At 42.6% G+C, this 9,305-nt stretch overlaps 1 long non-coding RNA gene across 1 annotated transcript; it reads right to left on the reverse strand.

Moving 5' to 3' along the window:
* Window positions 1–356: 356 nt before the first annotated feature.
* On the reverse strand, window positions 357–1,971 carry LOC130542004 (uncharacterized). The gene is made up of 3 exons (XR_008956215.1): window positions 1,689–1,971; window positions 1,361–1,553; window positions 357–1,169 (listed from the first exon to the last, which is right to left on the reverse strand). It is a non-coding gene; the product is annotated as an uncharacterized LOC130542004 (long non-coding RNA).
* Window positions 1,972–9,305: the final 7,334 nt, after the last annotated feature.

Raw genomic sequence — 9,305 nt, forward strand, 5'->3', positions numbered from 1 at the left:
GTCTTACAGATCAGTGTATGGCATTTACTTCACCTTGGCACAGGCAATTGTGAGCATGTTTGCACGTTACGAAAGATTTTTCCGTTGGAAGCCGGTTTTTGTCAATCTCATAGGGAAGAAACAGAAACTCTTTGGCATAACCTGACTCACCCAGCATCAGTAAAGCAGTTCGAGAACTCAGCCCAGGGCCCCTGTCGCCTACCCAATTGAAGCCACCACCATGCCTCTATCGAAAGGAATTCCCAAAGACTCTCCTCTGACTCCACCACCAAAGAAACAGCAGATTGAATATGGCACTTCAAAATATCGAGATGATACATCTGGTATAGTTAGATACACAAGGTTTACCTTTATTTTTTTATTGTTTTTTATTACATAATGTTATAGTCTCCATACAGTACAGTAAATTTCGATGATACATTAGTTGCATATTACACCCAGTGCACCATGCAATATGTGCCCTCCTTACTACCCATCACCAGCATATATTTTAAACAGGAAAATGCTGCTCTGAATAATTTTGAATTTTCCCTCGACCCCCATTGTAACTCTTGGGATGAAAAGACTAATCAGTGATGAAACATCACCTTTGAGAATTGGAAAGACATCATCCATATTTGTATGTGACGACAAAAGGCCATCTAACACTAAATGGTGGCCACTCACCCATATCTTAGGCCCAACTGTATAAACACTGTCAAACGTATATCTTAAAAATAGACAAAGAGTAAACCTCACCTTCCCTTTCTAATGAAAGAGTGTTTCTAGGAAACAGCTGTTCAAAATACATTCATAAGCAGTCAATGAACAGAGAAAATGGGATCCCCTGCAAAGTGCTCCAAGCTCAGAAACTAAGTACCTCCTTCACCAAATTCAGAACGCTGACAACTATTACTTAAGTTTTACTTCATGGCTCAACTAGAGAAAAGAGAAAAACCCAGGAGATGGTGGGTTAATGAGAGGTTTTACTTCCAGTCCTGATGTGGATATGACATTTCTCCAAATGGACCTGCCGCTTTCTCTGAATGCTGGATCCCGTGTCAAGCTGCCTCACTGACTCAGATGCAGACGTTCAGAACGTCGGGTCTCGCGGAGCCAGAGCAGAGAAGTGTTGTCAGATGGGGAGAAGCAGCTCCTCGGACCTAAAGCCTGCACACCTGCTGTGGTTTCTGGGAGAAGGGGAAACATAGACTTGTCTTTTAGTAGTAATTATCTCCCAGCCCATTGCCACCATTCCCAGGAAACAGCTAGCACAATGCTGAAGTTGGGTAACGGCTCTGGGCCTTCCTAGCGCCACACCTGTGCCTGAGGGAACAGGGAATACCCTGCTGAACTCGGGGAACTGCTCAAGGTCCATTACCTGCACTGTGTCGGGGGACAGGGGCACCGCACTGAAGTTGGGGACTGTGCGGTCCTTTCTCTCGCTCTTCCTGGGGAACACGGGAAACCCTGGAATGTCTGCGAACCATCCCACAAAAGCTTTGCTGAGCGGGTGCCCTGGAGTTCCTGGGTCTGGGGTGTATGGCCAGTTGACGGAGACTAGGCAGAAGAGACTTTCAAGGGAAAAAGGAAAGAAAACTGAGTCTCCATGATGAACTCTCTCAACATGCCCTTCCAGAACCCCGCCTCTTACCCGGGGTGCCCCTACTCCCAGAAAGCCCACCTATGGCCACACAGCATGCACTCACCCAGCCAGGAACTCCACAGGTCCACTCTCTCAAAACTCCACTTCCTTGGCTCCTGGTCTGCGTCCTTGGGCTGCTCCGGATCTGCACACAGAGACGTAGCTCCACCCCCATGGGGTGATTGCTTGGGGAGTATGATGCTTCCAACTCCTTGAATGCCAGGCAACCGGCCCCATGACTCACAACTCTGGGAGTGCAGAGGTCCAGGAGGCACCTCCTTGGCTAAACGCCCTGAGCAGGCATGACGGGGATCATGGGCAGGGCTGCAATCACACACACACACACACACACACACACACACACACACACACACACACGGCCCCTTTCGCAGACCCCTCTAGCTGCAGACCACCCTCAGAGCCCTGCCCCTTCCCTTCTGCACCAACCCTTCCTGCAAGGGTGTGCCTGGTTCCTGGCAAGATCAGCTGCTCTCAGACTGTTCCAGCCTTGGGCTTTAGGAAATGCAATGCTTTTATGCATATCCAAGGCAATTTTAAGCGCCAAAAGGAATGCTCCAAGCGGGAATAGCTTTGCCTTCTTGTCTCACCCATGGGGTGGATAGTGCTTCTCAGACCTTCAAAACATCCTCCTAGGGTGAGCCCATTTGTGCTGCAATCTATATACACATGCTTAGTTCTACAGGGAAGGAAGGAAAAGCCGGCCTTCTGTTCTGTCGCGGTTGTGAACCAGGAACATTTATTTTTCACTTGAAAACAGACTGTTATTGTCGACACTAAATGAAGGAACCTTTTAAAACATTTTAGAGAGGAAGGAAGAGAGTTTTATTCAAACCCAAGTCAAAGACAGCTGCCTGGGAGACACAATCTTCACAAAGAAGGGAGTGCTCCAGGGAAGGAACATTTAGGGCAGGGTCATATATTTGTTCTGAGTTGTGCTACGTACAGTTATACATCACGATGAGGAAGAAGGTTCCAGAAAGTGACAGACTTTTTCTTATGTTTTCAGTATGTACAAATCAGTATGACTTTAATCTTATGGGAGCAAGAAAGGTTCTTTTGTGTTCTCACCTTGATGTTGGCAAAGGCATTTTTTGGTTCTCTTTTTCTTTTTGATGCATATGGACAATAAGTGCTGGGGGCAGAAATAGGGCCCATGCTTTGAGGGTTTGCCCAGTCATTTTGAGCTGGGTAAAATGTTAAAGGAGAGCTTTCCTGGGAGGCCAAGATCAGGCCTCACAGATGGTATGACATAAAAATTACTCTTATCCTTATCATCACTACCAAATGGTGGAACGTGAGATGAAAGCACCTTTCCAATAGTAAAGAGACATCAAAGGACCCCTACAGAAGGTTACCTGCTCCATGGTCAACACAGGTAACAGAGGCGTTCATGGTCTCTGGACTCCTCCCCTTGTCCTGCCCAAATCTCTGAAACATAGAGATCATTTACAGTCAGAATTTTACACATCTTAGAGATGTCTGGCACCATTCCCTTGGACTACAGAATACAACAGAATAGCTCACTGTCACAACACGAAAGTGCCCCTGGATACACTAAGTTCTTTCTCCGCAACGTTGGCCTTAATGAAATCATAATCGTAACATAGAAACACTACGATGGTTGGGAATAAATAATCACAGGTAAGGGAATATTTAGGAAATCTTTAGAAGCATTGTCTCACTCTATAGAAGAGGCTAACTGCTTTAAATACTATTTCCGACCTTACAGGACACTCTACAGACCAGAGCCTCCATCAATTAAAAAAGCATAGTTCTTTCAGTCACTTTAATATCAGAAAAATAGTATAGTATCTCTATTCCTAGGGATCTTTAAGTCTCCGACTCAAAGGTCCTCCACTGAGAGAATTATCTTCATGATCATGATGGGCAGAGGTGAAAAGGCAGCCGAATTCATTCCATTTGGCCACACAACAAGAAAATCCTAATACTTCCTAGGTTTCCAGATTGAGAAGACCTGGGGTAGAGCGAAATGGTACCTTGTATGGAAGAACAAGGGATTTGGAGTCAGTTTGGAGATCACACTTAGGTTTCTGACACTAAAATCCTCTGTAATTCATATCATTTCTGAGCCTTTGTCTATCCATCTAAAAATGGGACTCATTCTATCTACACCCCAGTTGAGAAGTTTACGAGGGAGAATGCTACTCAGAGCCAGTATGGATTCTCCCAAGAGCAGGTGCTCAGGAGCCATAATTACCATTGGGTCTATATCTTTTCCAGAGAAAAGAACACACGGTGAAACCGTGTTTCGAAAAGATGACTCACAAGATGATTTTCACACTTTCATGAAGGTCAAGAAACTGCTATTTTGTTGTAATTCTCTCAGAAATCATGTTATTAGCTTGGTGGGGACAATAGCAACATCATCACTAGGAGTGGGGAGCTTCTCATCTCCATATGGCTATGTTGACTACCTTAACACAATGCCACTAGAAAGGAAAGCTGGAGGGAGGTGTGTGTGGGCACAGGCCAAGGCTGCCAGGTGTGCCTGGGACATGCAGAACCCTGATAGGAGGCTTAAGTCCTGTCTATGTTAGGATAGTCAGTGCTCTTCAGAGACAAAGGGCCATTGTGTGTGAGCCCTGATGTAGAAAAGGTGGAAAATGTCCATTGCGATTCCCTCTCTGACCCTTAGGATATACAGCAAAGTTACATTGAATTTTTAAACATGGAGGGATTTCCTGGTCTTCTTTTCATGAGGACTCGGGCTCTATTCCTTGGTGGCCTAAGAATAGAATCTAGTTAGTTTCAGGATGTTAAAATGTAGACATGATTCATGGAACAACATATCATCTGTTTGGGTAAATAGTCTATGACCACTGGAAATAATGTATTCTGCACGTATTATGCAATATTACATAGACGTCAATTAGGTCACATTTGTTACCAATGTTTTGTCTGCTTTTTCCATCAGATATTGAGAAAGGCATATTAAAATTTCCAAACAAAATTTCCAAAAAAAGAGGATGCCGATCAAAAATGTTGTGTGAAAACGAAAAGAAAGTGCCATCACTCCATTCAGTGAATCAGGTTTGTGCAGAGAGACGGTAACGTTGATCACTGAAGACACCAGGGTTTTCCAATATGTGTGTTGAACCTTAAGGAAACTGCCATAGACGTAACTCTCAGTAAGAAGAGCATGGTAAGGGTCTTCCAACTCCCATCCTCTGTCATGATGATGGAAGCATGTTGCAGAGTCGGAATGAAAGCATAAGGGCCACTAACCAATCTTCAAGAAGAACATTGTATCAAAGCCATCATTCACCTGACATCTTCGGTCGTGAAGATGAAACTATTGGCACAGGTGTCTAAGAAAACATAGGGAAAGTGCCATATACTGAAGTCCATGAAAGAACACCATAGAGAAAGCATCTTGCATCTCACAGTCTTCTGTCATAAAAACGGAAGTATGTGCAAACCTGTCTGTGAAAACAGACGCATAAAGCGTGTTGTTTCACTCTATACAGGAACACTGTATTGACACCATGTCTCAACTCACAACTTCTGTAGTGAAGACGGAAGCCTTGGTAAGAATGTGTGCGAGCTCATAAAGAAGTGCCGTCTACTTAATTCTAAGAACCAAATCTGTGTAGATAGAAAACAATATCAAACCAACCTCCTGACAAATGGATCAACCGGGGTTTCTTTCCTGTGTGTTGAACCTTAACGAAAGTGCCATAAACTTAATAGTAGGTGAGAGCACTGGGTAGATAGCATCTTTCAAGCAACAAATTCTGTCATGAAGATGGAAACGTTTGCATCATTGCCCTGAAAGCATAAGGAAAGTGGCAGAGACTTAGCTTCAAGAAACGACCTTACCGAATCCATCCTTCAAGGCACGTCTTCTTTTACGAAGTTGGAAGCATTCTCAGAAGTGTTTCTCAGCATAAGGGAATTATCGTACGCTTAACTTTATGAGGGAAATCCGTAGGACACTGTCTGAAACTCAGATCTTTTCTCATGAGGCTGAAAGCATTGGCTCAAGGGTAAAGGAACTTGTAAAGAAATGACGTTTACTCCACTCTGAGCACCAGGGTTCTGTATAGAGAATGAAACTTCAAACATCCTGATGCATGAAGAGAGAAGCTTTTTCAAATATCTGTGTTGAACGGTAAAAGAAGTGCCATACGCTTAGCACTATTAAAGAGCACCATCTGGAGACAACTTTCCAAATCAAGTTCATGAGGGTGGATGTATGTTACAAAATCTGCATGAAACCTAAGGAACATTCTGTATACTCAGGTAAGAACACCCTTGGAAAAAAATCTTTCAACTCACATCTTCTGTAATGAAGATGGGAGTACTTGCAGAAGTGCAAGTGAAAGCATAAGGAGAGGTCCTATCTAAGTAGTTGTGAGAAACAACTCCGTGTTGATAGAAGGCAACATCGAAGTAACATGGTGACCCATGAATATACACCCGTTGTCCAGCACGTGCCTTGAACCTTAAGGAAAAGGGCACTACATACAAATCTCAGTCAGAACACCGAATGGACACCATCTTCCAAGTCACAGCTTCTGTGAGGATGATCGCAAGTTTTTCAAGTGTCTACGAATGCATAAGGAAGGTGTCACCTACTTTACACTAGGAGAGAATACTCTATCTAAAAGCATCTTGCACCTCACATCTTTTCTCATGAAGTGGGAGCATTGTGCAAAACAGTGCCTGCGAGCATCAAGATAATGCACTTCGTTTAAAACTGTAATAATACTACACAGAAAGCATCACTCAACTCACTTCTTTCATGAGGATGAAAGCCGTTCGAAAAGGTTGTGTGAAAACAAAAAGAAAGTGCAATCAGTCAATTAGCTAAAGAGTTTGTGTAGAGAGACGGCAACTTTGATCAGTGAAGACACTAGGGCTTCCCTATATGTGTTTCCTTAAGGTTCACTTAAGGAAACAGCCCCAGATGTAACTCTCAGTAATAGGAGTGCATGGAAACAGTCTTCCAACTCCCGTCGTCTGTCATGATGATGGAAGAATGTTTCAGAGTGGGAAGGAAAGCATAGGAAAAGGGCCAATAACGAATATTTAAGACAGAATATTGTATCGAAGCCATCTTTCACCTCACGTATTCGATCATGAAGATGAAAGCATTTCAACAGGCGTCTAAGAAAACATAAGGAAAGTGCCATATACTGAAGTCTCTGAAAGAACACCATAGAGAAAGCATCTTGCATCTCACAGTTGTTTTTTTTTCTTTTTTTAATGTTTTATTATGTTTGTCAACATACAGTGCATCTCCGGTTTCCGATGTAAGGCTCGATGATTCATTAGTTGCGTATAACACCTAGTGCACCATGCAATACGTGCCCTCCTTACCACCCATCACCGGTCTATCCCATTCCCCCACCCCCCTCCCTTCTGAGGCCCTCAGTTTGTTTCTCATAGTCCATAGTCTCTCATGTTTCATTCCCCCTTCTGATTACCCCCCCTTTCTTTATCCCTTTCTTCTCCTACCGATCTTCCTAGTTCTTTTGTTCCATAGATGAGAGAAATCATATGATAGTTGTCTTTCTCTGCTTGACTTATTTCACTTAGCATTAGCTCCTCCAGTGCCATCCATGTTGTAGCAAATGTTGAGAAATCGTTCTTTCTGATAGCTGAGTAATATACCATTGTATGTATGGACCACAACTTCTTAATCCAGTCATCTGTTGAAGGGCATCTCGGCTCCTTCCACGATTTAGCTATTGTGGACATTGCTGCTGTGAACATTGGGGTGCATATGGCCCTTCTCTTCACTACGTCTGTATCTTTGGGGTAAACACCCAGTAGTGCAATGGCTGGATCATAAGGTAGCTCAATTTTTAACTTTTTAAGGGACCTCCACACTGTTTTCCAGAGTGGCTGTACCAACTTGCATTCCCACCAACAATGTAGGAGGGATCCCCTTTCTCCACATCCTCTCCAACAATTGTTGTTTCTTGCCTTGTCTATTTTTGCCATTCTAACTGGTGTAAGGTGGTATCTCAGTGTGGTTTTGATTTGAATTTCTTTGATGGCTAATGATTTTGAACATTTTTTCATGTGTCTGTTAGCCATTTGTATGTCTTCATTGGAAAAGTGTCTGTTCATATCTTCTGCCCATTTTTTGATTTGTTTATTTGTTTCTCGTGTATTGAGTTTGAGAAGATCTTTGTAGATCTTGGATACCAGTCCTTTATCTGTAGTGTCATTTGCAAATATATTCTCCCATTCAGTGGGATGCCTCTTTGATTTTCTGTTTCCTTGACTGTGCTGAAACTTTTAATCTTGATGAAGTCCCATAAATTCATTGTATCTTTTGTTTCTCTTGCCTTTGGGGATGTATCATGAAAAAGGTTGTTTTGGCCGATGTCGTGGAGGTTGCTGCCTATGTTCTCCTCTAGAATTTTGATGGATTCCCATCGAGGTCTTTCATCCATTTGGAGTTTATTTTTGTGTATGGTGTGAGATAGTGGTCAAGTTTCATTCTTTTGCATGTAGCTGTCCAATTTTCCCAGCACCATTTATTGAAGAGACTTTTTTCCCCACCGGATGTTTTTTCCTCCTTGCTCAAATATTAGCTGCACAAAGAGCCGAGGGTCCATTTCTCTGTTCTCTATTCTGTTCCATTGGTCTATGTGTCTGCTTTTGTGCCAGTACCATGCTGTCTTTGTGATCACAGCTTTGTAGTACAGCTCGAAATCTGGCATTGTGATGCCCCCAGCTTTATTTTTCCTTTTCAACAGTTCCTTGGAGATTCATGGCTTTTTCTGTTTCCATGCAAATTTAAGGACTATTTGTTCCAGTTCTTTGAAAAATGTCCTCAGTATTTTGATCGGGATAGCATTGAAAGTGTAGATGGCTCTGGGTAGCATGGACATTTTAACTATGTTAATTCTTCTGATCCTTGAGCATGGAATACCTTTCCATCTTTTTATGTCTTCCTTAATGTCTTTCAAGAGTGATTTATAGTTTCTAGAATATAGGTCCTTTACGTCTCTGGTTAATTCTAAGGTAACGTACGGTTTTTGGTGCTATTGTAAATGGGATGGATTCCCTAATTTCTCTTTCTTCGGTCTCGTTATTCGTGTACAGAAATGCAACTGATTTCTGAGCATTAATTTTGTATCCCACCACATTACTGAATTGCTCTATAACTTCTAATAGTTTGGGAGTGGCTTCTTTTGGGTTTTCCACATAGAGTATCATGTCATCTGCGAAGAGAGACATTTTGACTTCTTCTTTGCCGATTTGAATACCTTTGATCCCTTTTTGTCGTCTGATTGCTGTTGCAAAGACTTCCAGTACGATGTTGAATAATAGTGGCGAGAGTGGGCATCCTTGTCGAGTTCCTGATCTTAAGGGAAAGGCTTCCAGCTTTTCCCCATTGAGAATAATATTTGCAGTAGGCTTTTCACAGATGGCTTTTATGAGATTGAGAAATGTACCCTCTATTCCTACACTCTGAAGGGTTTTAATCAGGAAAGGATGCTGTATTTTGTCAAATGCTTTTTCGGCATCGATTGAGAGGATCATATGGTTCCTGAGTCTTTTCTTGTTGATATGATATATCACGCTGATGGATTTGCGAATATTGAACCACGCTTGCATCCCAGGTATGAATCCCACTTGATCGTGATGGGTAATTCTTTTAATGTACTGTTGGATTTTA

The sequence above is a fragment of the Ursus arctos genome, unplaced genomic scaffold, assembly GCF_023065955.2.
Source record: "Ursus arctos isolate Adak ecotype North America unplaced genomic scaffold, UrsArc2.0 scaffold_29, whole genome shotgun sequence".
Lineage (NCBI taxonomy): Eukaryota > Metazoa > Chordata > Mammalia > Carnivora > Ursidae > Ursus > Ursus arctos.